The sequence below is a fragment of the Ovis aries genome, chromosome 1, assembly GCF_016772045.2.
Source record: "Ovis aries strain OAR_USU_Benz2616 breed Rambouillet chromosome 1, ARS-UI_Ramb_v3.0, whole genome shotgun sequence".
Taxonomy (NCBI): Eukaryota; Metazoa; Chordata; class Mammalia; order Artiodactyla; family Bovidae; genus Ovis; species Ovis aries.
Window position 1 is genome coordinate 57,313,375 of NC_056054.1, and position 16,417 is coordinate 57,329,791.

Below are 16,417 nucleotides of genomic sequence, written 5' to 3' on the forward strand. Positions count from 1 at the left end.
AAGTGGTAAAGCAAGGAGTAAAACCTAGGAAAAGACCTTAGGAAAAAGGGTTCAGAGTCTACATTCTAATTACTACCTGCAATGTCTTTAAAAAGTGCTTGTCATGTGAGAACACATGAATAGCTTTGGGTTTTTTGTTTTTCTTTTTTTCTTTTTTTTTAAGGCAGGATACTAACTTGCATTCCAATATTACTTTGTGATGCAAAAAATATTTAAAAACTGAAAAGTCTTGTACAAATAGATGCTAGTTTATTATGAAAGGTTAACTTTCTATTTCTTTATATATTTTCTGTTCTCTCTGTTTTCAAAATAACTTTCATGTGAATATATTTTTTAAATATTTTAGGCTATTTATACCTTAAAATAACAGGAAAATGAATCTGAAATAATAAGCAGTCTTAATAGGACACCTACTATTGCTATGTACCATAGATTTGATGTACCTCAAAGTCAGCAGTTTCTCAAATTTTAAAGATTGTTTTAATTATATATTGCTTATAGATGTGATTTCTCAGTCAAATGTCTTAAAATAAATTAATGTGTATGTTGTGAAGCAAGTGGACTTAAATTCCAGGAACTTAGATGCAGTATTAAAATGTAAGCATAGAGATAATAGTCCTAGTAGAAAACTCAGTAAATGTCAAGTTTATTACTAAATATGATAGAGTATGAAAGGGCAGTAACAGTGAAGAGCGAGATAGTTTTCTTTACTTACTTATCTGATCCGCTGAAAGAGATCTCCAAATTGGGAGGAATAAAGAAGAGATTGGTAATTCGGGAGGAATAAAGAAGAGACTGAAACATCCAGGAGGGAAAGGAGAATGCTTCAGTTCAGTTCAGTCGCTCAGTCATGTCCAACTCTTTGAGACCCCGTGAATCACATCACGCCAGGCCTCCCTGTCCGTCACCATCTCCCAGAGTTCCCTCAGACCCAGGTCCATCGAGTTGGTGACGCCATCCAGCCATCTCATCCTCGGTCATCCCCTTCTCTTCCTGCCCTCAATCCCTCCCAGCATCAGAGTCTTTTCCAATGAATCAACTCTTCCCATGAGGTGGCCAAAGTACTGGAGTTTCAGCTTTAGCATCATTCCCTCCAAAGAAGTCCTAGGGCTGATCTTCTTCAGAATGGACTGGTTGGATCTCCTTGTAGCCCAAGGGACTCTCAAGAGTCTTCTCCAACACCACAGTTCAAAAGCATCAATTCTTTGGTGCTCAGCTTTCTTCACAGTCCAGCTCTCACATCCATATATGATCACTGGAAAAACCATAGCCTTGACTAGATGGACCTTTGTTGGCAAAGTAATGTCTCTGCTTTTCAATATGCTATCTAGGTTGGTCATAACTTTTCTTCCAAGGAGTAAGTGTCTTTCAATTTCATGGCTACAGTCACCATCTGCAGTGAGAATGCTTAGGATGTGCCTAAGAACTAGAACTGAGAGAGAAAGAGATTGGAAGAAGAAAACCTGGAAAAGAAATCAGTGGGATACAGTAGGGAATAGCATATGCTGTATTTTGGAGGTAGCTTGAAGCTCAGTATAATAAAGAAATCCCAGGTTAGCCTTATGTAGTGTGTGTTTGTTTTTCAGTCATGTCTGACTCTTTTGCAACCCTATGGACTATAGCCCGCCAGGCTCCTCTGTCCATGGAATTCTCCAGGCAAGATTACTAGAATGGATTGCCATTCCCTTCTTCAGCCTTATCTAGTGAAAGAGGTCAAAACAGGCAGAAATCTTAGCCCACTTTTATGACCATAGTCAATTTGCTCTCCTAAAATCTATGCAGTCCCAAACTCATTCATTACAATGATCATCTGTCAGCAGCAAATCTTTAAATATATAAGACCATCAAATGCAAGATGCTAATTAACATAACGACATAGTATCTTTCATAGGTAAACCCTTTTCATGAATGATTTTTTAATTGACAGTATCCAATCACTTTCAAATAAACACTTATGAAAGAGCAGAAGCAGCAGTTTAACATGCCATTAAAAAAAAAAACTGACTGTAACTTGGAAAAAGAAAACTAGGTTTTCATGTGTGTGAAATCTAAATGCTTACTCTAAGCAATATGGCATATTTAGCTGATTCAGCAATACCTTTACCATCTCTTTTTCAATTTAGTCTCAGAATACATCCTTTCTTAGTCATTTTAGTTGAATGTGGCAAAAGGTTACTGTAACAGTGTTCATTTATAAATAATTAATGAGATAACAAAGAATCCCAAATTTGACTAACTAGCCATTGAATACATTAGAACAAAGACAATTATTAGGAATAAAACTTGATTTTCATAACATAATGGGAGCTAGTTTTTTAGTTTGATCGATACTTAATAAAAATGCTTCTATTTTTTGTGCTACCTAATTTAATCATTGTGTTGAAATAGCTGAAAGGTAAAAATCTCATAGAACATCTTTTGTGAACTAATATAAATTTCACTTTAACTCTGGTTTTGTTAAAAATCCTTCTTTAGCACTGATTTTGTCTCTAAGCATGTGATTTATAAATTAGGTTTGTCATTTAAACAGCCAACATTCTGGCAGTAGCAATAGCAAAACATACAAGAAGAAGTGAAATCGCTCAGTCATGGCTGACTCTTTGCGACCCCATGGACTGTAGCCTACCAGGCTCCATCCATGAGATTTTCCAGGCAAGAATACTGGAGTGAGTTGCCATTTCCTTCTCCAGAGGATTTTCCCAACTCAGGCATTGAACCCGGGTCTCCCGCATTGCAGGCAGACGCTTTACCATCTGAGCCACCAGGGAAGCAAAAGATACAACGTCAATCCTAACGGAAATCAGTCTTGAATATTCACTGGAAGGACTGATGCTGAAGCTGAAGCTCCAGTACTTTGGCCACCTGATGCGAAGAACTGACTCACTGGAAACGACTCTGATGCTGGGAAAGATTGAAGGTGGGAGGAAAAGGGGACGACAGAGGATGAGATGGTTGGATGGCATCACCAACTTGGTGGACATGAGTTTGAGTAGGCTCCAGGAGTCAGTGATGGATAGGGAGGCCTGGCATGCTGCAGTTCATGGGATCTCAAGAGTCAGACACAACTGAGCAACTGAACTAACTAAAAGAAAACCCCCAAATTCTCTGAGGTAAGAAGCATAGGAAGCAAAGTCTTTGTTCTTGATCATTTTGTTTTGACTACACTGGCGATGTGTAGATACAAAAAACACTGAGTAACCTGAAACCTTTAAAATGGATTCACTTCTGTAAATTGCATCACTTGCCTTCTCTACTGATTTTGACTTAAAATTGCTGTCTAAAATTATGACAGATTTTTTAGATAGTGATAATGGTGCTATTTTGTTCAATTGTTAGATATTTTATTAACATCATTAGATATTAATCATTGATCATTAATATTAGGTATTTTGTCCAATCATTAGATATGGTTGAGACCTAAAAAAAAAAAGCAATACTAAAAATAAACAGAACATATAAAAATCATGCTGAATAGGTGTTCCAGCAGTAGGAAAATGATATGACAAATTAAATATGTAAGTTCATGCAAAATGTATGGTTCAACAAGTAAGAATTTGATTTCTTTCTGAAATCTATGAAATTGGACATCAAACTGCTGATCTTATCTAAGAAACTAAACTATATGGTAGAAAGATCAAAAGAACTGAGAAGAATTTTATTTTGGACTAGATACATTTTCAGTCTATATAATGCAAAACATTCTGTATTAAGAAGTTAGGGCACAGCTAGCATCCAAGGGAGTCACTACAGACACTTCAGATACACTGTTGAATATGGAATCATCTTTATGATAATTTTAATTCAAAATTCCTATTGAAAACTGCACTGTCCTTGAATTGATATCAATGCTTTATCTCAAGCAAGGGAATATATTATATAAATATATATATACACATACATACACACACAAAGAATTTACCAACAAGATTTGTTTAATTCCCTTCAAGTATGAGAGAAGCTTATGTGCATCATTTTTTATCTGTCTAAAAGTGAATTTATTTATTTATTTATTTCCTCTCAAAATACCATACGTGGAATACTAGAAAGAAATCTTTCTCATTTCAATGATTTGCTTATATTAGGCTTAGTAATTTGAATGCTCTATCATTTCAAATCAAATAACTCACGGAAATATACTAACTTGATATTCCATACAATGCACCTCTTCGGGGAGTTACAAAGGTAGAGCTAAAGAAAGCACTACTAAATTCTTGATTAGAATTAATAAGTATGCTTTGAATTAATGATGACCTGAAAAGTGTTCTTCATCCTCTGGACATATACTGTAAATCAGAAAATAAAAACTGGCTAAGTATAAGATTTCCAAATGCCATCTACTAGTAAATATCAAGCGAAGTTTGGGGTTAACTTTGAACTACTAAACAGGTTCAGAATGAACATCCTAATGAATTCAGGTGCAGCCTACACTTTTTATTGTTTTTATGACATACATAAAACTGTATGACCACAAGCATACAAGCTGTTAGACCACAGCCTTGTCTAACTCAATGAATCTAAGCCATGCCCTGTGGGGCCACCCAAGATGGGAGGGTTATGGTGGAGAGGTCTGACAGAATGTGGTCCACTGGAGAAGGGAATGGCAAACCACTTCAGTATTCTTGCCTTGAGAACCCCATGAACAGTATGAAAAGGCAAAAAGATAGGATATCAAAAGAGGAAATCCCCAGGTCATTAGGTGCCCAATATGCTATTGGAGATCAGTGGAGAAATGACTCCAGAAAGAATGAAGGAATGGAGCCAAAGCAAAAACAATACCTAGTTGCAGATGTGACTGGTGATAGAAGTAAGGTCCATTTCTGTAAAGAGCAATATTAAATAGGAACCTTGAATGTTAGGTGCATGAATCAAGGAAAATTGGAAGTGATCAAACAGGAGATGGCAAGAGTGAACATCGACACTCTAGGAATCAACGAACTAAAATGGACTGGAATGGGTGAATTTCACTCAGATGACCATTATATCTACTACTGTGGGCAGGAATCCCTTAAGAAATGGGGTAGCCATCAAGGTCAACAGAAGAGTCCGAAATGCAGTACTTGGATGCAATCTCAAAATGACAGAATGAACTCTGTTCATTTCCAAGGCAAACCATTCAATATCACAGTCATCCAAGCCTATGCCCCAACCAGTAACACTGAAGAAGCTGAAGTTGAATAGTTTTATGAAGACCTACAAGTCCTTTTAGAACTAAAACCTAAAAAAGATGTCCTTTTCATTATAGGGGACTGGAATGCAAAAGTAGGAAGTCAAGAAACACCTGGAGTAACAGGCAGATTTGGCCTTGGAATATGGAATGAAGCAGGGCCAAAGAGTATGGCCAAGAGAACATATTGGTCATAGCAAACATCTTCTTCCAACAACACAAGAGAAGACTCTACACATGGACATCACCAGATGGTCAACATAGAGATCAGATTGATTATATTCTTTGCAGCCAAAGATGGAGAAGCTCTGTACAGTCAACAAAAACAAGACCAGGAGCTGACTGTGGCTCAGATCATGAGCTCTTTATTGCCAAATTCAGACTTAAATTGAAGCAAGTAGGGAAAACTACTAGACCATTCAGGTATGACCTAAATCAAATCCCTTATGATTATACAGTGGAAGTGAGAAATAGATTTAAGGGACTAGAACTGATAGATAGAGTGCCTCATGAACTATGGAATGAGGTTCGTGACATTGTACAAGAGACAGGGATCAAGACCATCCCCATGGAAAAGAAATGCAAAAAGCAAAATGGCTGTCTGGGGAGGCCTTACAAATAGCTGTGAAAAGAAGAGAAGCAAAAAGCAGAGGAGAAAAGGAAAGATATAAGCATCTGAATGCAGAGTTCCAAAGAATAGCAAGAAGAGATAAGAAAAGCCTTCTTCAGCGATCAATGCAAAGAAATAGAGGAAAACAACAGAATGGGAAAGACTAGAGATCTCTTCAAGAGATATCAAGGGAACATTTCATGCAAAGATGGGCTCGATAAAGGACAGAAATGGTCTGGACCTAACAGAAGCAGAAGATATTAAGAAGAGGTGGCAAGAATACACAGAAGAACTGTACAAAAAAGATCTTCACGACCCAGATAATCACGATGGCATGATCACTCACCTAGAGTCAGACATCTTGGAATGTGAAGTCAAGTGGGCGTTAGAAAGCATCACTACGAACAAAGCTAGTAGAGGTGATGGAATTCCAATTGAGCTGTTTCAAATCCTGAAAGATGATGCTGTGAAAGTACTGCACTCAATATGCTAGCACATTTGGAAAACTCAGCAGTGGCCACAGGACTGGAAAAGGTCAGTTTTCATTCCAATCCTAAAGAAAGGCAATGCCAAAGAATGCTCAAACTACTGCACAATTGCACTCATCTCACACACTAGTAAAGTAATGCTCAAAATTCTCCAAGCCAGGCTTCTGCAATATGTGAACCATGATGTTCAAGCTGGTTTTAGAAAAGGCAGAGGACCAGAGATCAAATTGTCAACATCTGCTGGATCATGGATAAAAGCAAGAGAGTTCAAAAAAAAACATCTATTTCTGTCTCATTGACTATGCTAAACCCTTTGACTATGTGGATCACAATAAACTGTGGAAAATTCTGAAAGAGATGGGAATACCAGACCACCTGACCTGTCTCTTAAGAAACCTGTATGCAGGTCAGGAAGCAACAGTTAGAACTGGACATGCAACAACAGCCTGGTTCCAAATAGGGAAAGGAGTATGTCAAGGCTGTATGTTGTCACCCTGCTTATTTAACTTATATGCAGAGTACATCATGAGAAATGCTGGGCTGGAAGAAGCACAAGCTGGAATAAAGATTGCCAGGTGAAATATCAATAACCTCTGATATGCAGATGACACCACCCTTATGGCAGAAAGTGAAGAGGAACTAAATAGCCTCTTGATGAAAGTGAAAGAGGAGAGTGAAAAAAGTTGGCTTAACGCTCAATATTCAGAAAATGAAGATCATGGCATCTGTTCTCATCACTTCATGGGAAATAGTTGGGGAAACAGTAGAAACAGTGTCAGACTTTATATTTTTGGGCTCCAAAATCACTGCAGATGGTGACTGCAGCCATGAAATTAAAAGATGCTTACTCCTTGGAAGCAGAGTTATGACCAACCTAGATAGCATATTCAAAAGCAGAGACATTACTTTGTCAACAAAGGTCTGTCTAGTCAAGACTATGGTTTTTCCAGTGGTCATGTATGGATGTGAAAGTTGGACTCTGAAGAAAGCTGAAAACTGAAGAATTGATGCTTTTTCACTGTGGTGTTGGAGAAGACTCTTGAGAGTCCCTTGAACTGCAAGGAGATCCAATCTGTCCATTCTAAAGGAGATCAGCCCTGGGTGTTCTTTGGAGGGAATGATGCTAAAGCTGAAACTCCAGTACTTTGGCCACCTCATGTGAAGCGTTGACTCATTGGAAAAGACTCTGATGCTGGGAGGGATTAAGGGCAGGAGGAGAAGGGGACGATAGAGGATGAGATGGCTGGATGGCATCACCGACTCGATGGACGTGAGTTTGAGTGAACTCCGGGAGATGGTTATGGACAGGGAGTCCTGGCGTGCATGATTCATGGGGTCACGAAGACTCAGATACCACTGAGCGACTCAACTGAACACCACTGATGACTCTCCATAGATTGAAATGTCTGCTCACAAGAAATACATTCCTACTATATTTCCAAATTATTTGAAAATTATATTCATTTAAATCAGCTAGTATCTTTGGCAATTGCTGCATTCTGACTTTAGTGCATATGAATTGACAGCTAACACATAGACTTAATTAGAATTTTCTACTTCAATGCTAAGCCAGATATGAATTTATTCATTTTCTCCACATTCTCACCCTTTTAAAGAGCCGTTATTCAATCCCATACTGTAGCCTTTTGATTAACACAATCAATTGACTTACCAAAACATAGTCAAGGGAGAGATGGATTAATATGTCAACTAAAATTGACAATTGGATATCTAGTACCAGTTTGGTTAATTCCATGGGGTTTTAGGACTTCAAGTTGAATACTTCTAGTCAAGAAAAAACTGTTTCCGTGAAAATGTGTTATTTTTTCGTATTTTAACTATACCACAAATTAATGGCTGAAAACATTTGATATTATCCCATTTTAGACATTTTTAAACCTAATACTATGTAACATATATATATATAAGAAAGTGAAGAGGAAATAAAAAGCCTCGATGAAAGTGAAATAGGAGAGTGAAAAAGTTGGCTTAAAGCTCAACATTCAGAAAACGAAGATCATGGCATCTGGTCCCACCACTTCATGGCAGATAGATGGGGAAACATTGGAAACAGTGTCAGACATTTATTTTTTGGTTCCAAAATCACTGCAGATGGTGATTGCAGCCATGAAATTAAAAGACCCTTACTCCTTGGAAGGAAAGTTATGACCAACCTAGATACTATGTTGAAAAGGAGAGATATTACTTTGCCAACAAAGGTTTGTCTAGTCAAGGCTATGGTTTTTCCAGTGGTCATGTATGGATGTGAGAGTTGGACTGTGAAGAAAGCTGAGCACCGAAGAATTTGTTCCTTTGAACTGTGGTATTAGAGAAGACTCTTGAGAGTCCTTTGGACTGCAAGGAGATCCAACCATTCCATCCTAAAGGAGATCAGTCCTGGGTGTTCATTGGAAGGACTAATGCCGAGGCTGAAACTCCAATACTCTGGCCACCTCATACGAAGAGTTGACTCATTGGAAGAGACCCTGATGCTTGAAGGGATTGGGGGCAGGAGGAGAAGGGGACGACAGAGGATGAGATGGCTGGATGGCATCACCGACTCGATGGACATGAGTCTGAGTGAACTCTGGGAGATGGTGATGGACAGGGTGGCCTGGCTTGCTGCAATTCATGGGGTCGCAAAGAGTCGGACACAACTGAGGGAATGAACTGAACTGAACTGAACTGATTCCTATACTTGCTCATTTTCCAGTAGGAGACAAGGGAAGAAAAACCCTTTTCAAATAGCTAGACCAGTACAAATATGCCTGACATATAAGATTATGAATATCAGTGAGCTACATGTCTTTAAGCAGGCCTGGAGGCTTCTGACTGCCCTTTAGTCCCAATTTGCATGGTGTGAAAGAATGCAAAATAAAAATGTTAGGAGTCCTCTAGACAACAAATCATAAATAGAAACTCACATTTAATAATTTTTAAGTGATTCAGAGGCTATTGTTTCCATTCCTACTGTTCACTTACCTGAAAAATGAGAATGAGAACACATATATCAGGCAATTGTGACAGTAAGTTAACTGATTGTACAAAATCAAGGATATCGTGTACATACGAATAGAAAATGTTAAAGCATACAAAGTAATCAAAGAACATACCTGCAAAGGTCAGTGCATGTACAGAATTCTTTCATAGTAGCAGCTACTACAGTGACCAGAAAAAATATTCTAGAAAACAAAACATGGGTTGCCCTTGAGCTTACACAGGAGACTAAATTCAGGGGAAACTGCATTCCCTAGTTCCTACTTCTATTCAAAAGAGGCGACAGTACAGCCAGGCTCTGAGCTTAAGGCACTGTGTACATAGTTTTAGAAATCATTTCCAGCCAGATTTTTCAAAAACCACATTTAAAGAAATCTGCTAGGAGCAATGACAGTCAAAATTGTTTCTACAGAGAAATATAATTATTTGCAGAAGTATGGTAGAGGCAACTAGCACAAATGAAAATGAAAGGTTTGGACAGCCCTGTAGTTTGCTGCCTCCATTATAGTTTCATTCCATCATCAGATGGTCAACATATTCACAGAAAACATGGGAGAACAGTTGGTTGTGACAAAAATTGTTGACTGCCCCTTCCAGCTACCTCCTAATTTGTCTACTAAGAAAAAGATGAACAAAACAACTGTAAAGAATAAGCTCTAATTATGATGAGAGATAATTCTTCCTCAAGTTGAAGCATAAGCAATCTCCTTTTTCCAAATAAGCATTATTTTTGCTAAATATTAGATGCCCTGTAACTTTTCTTTCATGACCCCCCTTTTTTTATTTTTCAGGGAAAAAAATCTCGCTTCTGTGCAAGAGGTTAAACAATGGTTGCTGAATTTTAATGCTTCATAGCAAGAAGTTTTTCCAGAGCTTACTTCTCTTCCTTATTTTTAAAAACACTATACTCAAAAGAAAAGGTTTGAGCCTTTATCAAAAGCTTGCAATGTCATATTTGAGAATAAAATTATCTTTCCAAATAATATCTACAACTTCAATTGAATCAGTTTGATCAATATCTTTAAATAACATTAAAAAGCACTGTCTTTATAATTTCATCTTTATTAAGGAGAAACTTTATATATGCATTAATTCATTCAGAAAAATTAATTGAGAAACAAAGGGAAGAAAGATGAATTTGCTGGGAAGCAAGATATGTATTGAACAGATACAGTATCATATCACACATGTTACTATGGCATCAACACAGTGGTAGGAATAGTCAAATAGTAAAAACAGAGGCCACCATTGCCAGCAATATAGTGATTCTCCACAAGAATCTACCTAATGACCATCCCTCCCCTGGGTTCTTCTTCTTTCTGAAAAGTAGAAACCATTTCCCGTGGCTGAAGAGTGGCAAATAATAGCAGAAAAGGAAAGTACAAGTTGTTGCCTATTTAAATAGACAATTGGTCAAAGACATAAATACTGTTCAAAGGAAAAAAAAAAGGAAGAAAGTGAAACACTTCAGAGCCTTGCAAATGGTGACAGACTTCATGATCCTATGAAATTGGCACATTTTGCACTATATTGAAGGAAATCAGCTCTGGTTTTATACAGTGACTAGAAACTCGGTATTTAATCCTTGAGCCACAGTGATGCAGAAACTGGGAACAATCTTTAATTATTTTTAAGAAATTCAATATAAAAAAGAAAAACAGACGTTTTCTAGTTTTAGATGGGTGTGGAATAAGTACCTCATAGGGTTTAAAAAAAAAAAAAAAGGAAGAAATACTCTAAATACTCTAAATCAGATCAAGTCAAAGATGGTTTCTTATGCCACACTGGCTAAGGGAGTCAAAGATTAAGTGAAGTGTAATTAGAAAATAAAACAAGAACATTGCTACTAATGTTTATGGCTTGCTACATGTATTATCGTGATTGAGTAGAGAAGCCATGTATGCAATTTGCGTTTCATTGTATGTGTTAATCAGCCTCTGCACTTCCCTCCCTACTTTACACTTTTTCTGGATTAATGAATCTCTTGTTACTCTTATGGATGCTGTGCGTGGTCACGCAGTCGTGTCCAACTCTTTGCGAATCCATGGACTGTGGCCTGCCAGGCTCCTCTGTCCATAGGGATTCTCCAGGCAGGAATATTGGAGTGGGATGCCACGCCCTGCTCCATCGGATCTTCCCAACCCAGGGATCGAATGCAGGTCTCCTGCATTGCAGCCGGATTCTTTACCATCTGAGCCACCAGGGAAGCCCACTCTTATGGATAGAAAGCTGAATAATATAGATCTTAGTTTTCAGTGTCCAAATGGGGAAAGATATAAATCCAAGAAAACACACTGCAGTACTGTTGGCTACAACAAACAACTGAACAGCCTAAATACCAATAAAAATAATAAATAATTTATGGCTACTTATGCAGATATTAAAGGTTCAAGGTAAATGATACACGATATAAAGGTGTAAGGTACATCTAGCTGCTTCAATGTACAAAGAGGATCACAATTGAATAAAATCAAGCATTATATTGAAAAAAATTCATTTTCTTAAAAAAAACAGCATGTGAAAGTATGTGCAGAGACAGGAAAAAAAGTGTTTAAAGTGTTTATTTCTGAATTAGGCAACTGAGGTAATTGAATAGTTATCTACTCTCTCAACATATTTTCTCTATATATTTATTGTGTACAATTTTAATGTTTATATTCTTCCTACAAAATCGTGTTATTTGTCAGGTTTAAAAGTTATTTACCAAAAAATAAACAAACTGTGTTTCCAAATGAGCAGAGTAGCTATGAAGGATCTCCTAAAGAATGTGGCTTAGTTGTGACTGTTCATGTCACTGTGCTATATACCATACTCAAAAAAGATAAGCCAGGGACTGTGTGAGAGCTCAAATAAGAGCAGCCAACTTGGAACAGTTAGTCGGTGGATGAACTGGGAAAGGCAGAGAAGAATCAGAAAACCAGGAAGGAGCTCTAAGAGGGTAAGTTTAGTTCAGTTCAGTTCAGTCGCTCAGTCGTGTCCGACTCTTTGTGACCCCATGAATCGCAGCATACCAGACCTCCCTGTCCATCACCAACTCCCGGAGTTCACTCAGACTCACGTCCATTGAGTCCGTGATGCCATCCAGCCATCTCATCCTCTGTCGTCCCCTTCTCCTCATGCCCCCAATCCCTCCCAGCATCAGAGTCTTTTCCAGTGAGTCAACTCTTCGCATGAGGTGGCCAAAGTACTGGAGCTTCAGCTTTAGCATCATTCCTTCCAAAGAAATCCCAGGGTTGATCTCCTTTAGAATGGACTGGTTGGATCTCCTTGCAGTCCAAGGGACTCTCAAGAGTCTTCTCCAACACCACAGTTCAAAGGGTAAATCTTCCTAAAAAGAGAATGAGAGCCTGAGTCAAACTCACCAAGCACTGGAGGTTGGAAAATATATTGCAGGCAGGTTAAATAGCACTAAAAAGTGAATGGACGTGTGAGACTTGGTGATGTGTTCCGAGAACAGTGAACAATGTAGTTGTATAATGGGTGGGAGTAGATCATAGTGAAAGATAAGACAGGGAAGAGCATAGTAGATTAAGATCAGATTGTGAATGTGTAAAAGGTCCCAGGTGCCATGTTATAGACTTGGAAAGTTTTTAAGCAAGACAGGCACCATCAGACTTATATTTTTGAAGGTTATGCTATTGGCAAGTGGGGAAAAGAACTAGAGCAGGGGAATGTTCATAGATTTTAAAACGCTTTTATTTCAAGATGAGGAGGCCTTTTTGGAGGAGATGTTCAGTACAGGATGGAGGCAATATGTCCCAGGCTTGGATGGAAATGTTTCTAAACATATGTTTTATCATTAATATCATGGAGCATATGCTCAAATCCTACATAGAGCATAATCTTGGCTTATCACCAAAATTATTTATTAAGCACCCACCTGCATATGAAATTATAGCAGAGTCTAAATCCCTTGCAAATGTCAATATAAGTTTTAATGTGTATACCACATAACATGCATAAAGCACTGTAACTTCTCTTTGACCCCATCCAATATTGTCTTGAATCTCAAGAGTATTACATATATTAAACTTCACTACACCTTAAAAGAAACAGTTTGATAATTTTTCTATATAATTCAATTCAATAAAAATGCATATTGTGGGGACAAAGATGAAAAGATGTACAGAAATTAGATAAAACGCTTCCTAGTTTAGGGAAAGTTATAATGCAAGGGGAGAGAGGGGAGAAAAAAACAAAACACTTATAGACGTGAAATGGTTGGTTCCTAAGGCAACATTTGAGTATGCATACAATAATCAAGTGCATACTGTGAGAGCACTGAAGGGATTCTCAGTCAGGAAAAAATCACCACGAAGTGGTCAGTTATAGAAGAAGATGAGTTCAGTGCTTCCACGGACAAAATATATACATAAAGTGCTAACGATTTTAAAAAGCATAAAACATAGAACAGACTTTCAATTCCTACCCAGGTTAGCAGCTAAATGTGACCTCATATAATTGTTAGTTTAGCATTGAACACTTGGTATAATTCAGAAATAGAAACATGGTTTGGAATACTACTGGCATAGCTTAAATATAATTAATTTCTTATATTCCAAACACAATGCAATTTCAAGTAAGTTGTATTTGCTTTACTTATACTTTCCATTTGTCAATATGCCTCAAGATTATTGTTTCTTATAATCTTGGCAGAATGAGAATGGAAATCTTGGCAGAGATGAAACGTACAAGAGAGCAAGGTAGACAAAACTGTTCTAATTCCATTATTCTGCTCATTGACACATCTCCTCTTTCCCCTACTTCATTGAGAACTCCTCACATTGTTGACCTAGTATTTATAATCAATGTATAATATTATACATATGTTTAAAAAGTACACGGTTGTGGTCCCAAAATACACCTGTGCCTACAAGGTTCCTGCAGGTTAATGTCTTCTGCTCGGGAAAATGGCCTCATTTGCATTGACTTTCAATGAGCTCCTGCAGGCAAACACCTGAAGCCAATCACTTGCAGATACCTGCCCGCAGGCATAGGTGTGCTATCAGAGAGACTGTATCCTTTCAGTTCAGTTCAGTGGCTCAGTCCTGTCTGACTTCTTGTGACCCCATGGACTGCAGCACTCCAGGCCTTCCTGTCCATCACCAACTGCCAGACTCTACTCAAACACATGTCCATTGAGTTGGGGATGCCATCCAAACATCCCATCCTCTGTCGTCCCCTTCTCCTCCTGCCTTCAATCTTTCCCAGCATCCAGGTCTTTTCAAGTGAGTCAGTTCTTCACATTAGGTGGCCAAAGTATTGTAGTTTCAGCTTCAGCATCAGTCCTTCCAACAAATATTCAGGACTGTTTTCCTTTAGGATGGACTGGTTGAATCTCCTCGCTGTCCCAGGGACTTTCAAGTGTCTCCTCCAACACCATAGTTCAAAGAGAGAGACTGTATACTCTTTGCCTATAGTGTTTAAGTTCTTTGGCTGTGGATGACTCAAAATCTAGCCCATTGAGCCAACAGACAGTGACTGTGTACCACTGAGGGAACTAATCTGCATTTGTAATGCATGGAGAGGGTGTGGCCAGGGATACAAATAAACCTGACAATGGAAAAGCTGTTTGGTCTCTAAAAGAAAGAAAAGTAATAAATAACCTTATTCACTTACAAGTCCTAACATAAAGGAGATATAAATATGAAAGCAATGGGGTAAAAACAAACTGAAACATAGTTGAGGCATCAATAATAAATATAAGAATTTAGAGATGATTAATCAAATGTTTCACTTTACAAAGAAATATATAGTCAGTGTCTTCAAGTAATAGAGGATTGAAGTGTTGCTTTGTATCGTTTATTTTTCCCAATAAATATGTTTTGAAAATTTTCTTCTCCAAGTCACAAAAAGTTTATTTAGGCAAGCATTTATGTTGCAAACATTTATTGTTTACTATGTGGTATGTATAAAAATAAGAAATCTATTAGAGAAGAAATAAAGGATAAAAATAACCACAGTACAATGTGACTGGCCTCTATATAATAGGCCTATAACTATTTTTGGTAACTCATGGAGGGAGTGATTATTTCTTTTTCATCTTCTTTTCTTGCTAATTTTTACATGATAGGATCCAAGGATTTACTCCTTTAATTTCCCTCCCTTTCTCTGCCTATACTCTTCCCCAAGGTACTATCAAGAAGTCTCTTAGTTTTTAAGGGTCATCAATGCAAATTCACCAACTCCCAATCTCCAAATGATATATGTATCACACTATCTATCTAACATTCCTACCCATATGCCTAGTAGGCATTTCAAGATTATTATGGCTAAAACACAACTCTTGACATACGACCCCTCTACACACAACCTGCTCCTACTCTGGTCAAATGCATTCATCCTGTGGATCAGGCTAAAAAATTATCTTTTGTTCCTATCTTTTCCTTACATGCCATATCCAATATATCAGCAAGTACTATAGCCTCTAACTTTTAATTTTATCCTGAATTTGATTAGTTTCCATAACATTCACTGTTCTCACTTTAGTTTAAGCCTCCATCATCTTTCATGTACCTACTTCAATAATCTCCCAACTGGCCTCCTGGCTTCCATTCCTGACCCTTTAATCTATCCCCCACTTGGCAGCCAAGTGACCTTTCTAAATCTTAAAACAAGATTATATCACTTCCTGTCTTAAAATTTCCATTGGCTTCCAGTCACACAAAGTTTAAACCCAACACCATGACCTTACAATGCCCCATGTTTCTGGTTTCTGCCTCACTCTCTAAACTCATTTGCCACTTCTACACTCTTCATCACTTCTGATTTTTCTGTTCTTGTCTTTTTGTACTTAGGGGCTTACTCTTGCCGTTCTCTTTGCCAGGCATATGCTTCTCATAGATGTCTCATGGCCCACTCCATCACTGCACTGAAAATTTTCTGAATTATCCCCTTCTTATAGATGCCTCCCAGACCGCCTACCTAAGAAAGTTCACTCATATTCTCTATCCTGCATTACTTTTGTTAATGTAACACAGCCTTACCTTTAAAATTATATATTTATTTTTATATTTTATTGCCTCTTCCAAAGACAGTAAGCTTCATGAGGCCGAGAACTTGTTTTTCACTGCCATTTCCATAAGCTTAGAAATGTACTTAAAACATAGTGACTATCAATAAACATTACTGGAGCGCATGAATGAAACAAGAGTTGGC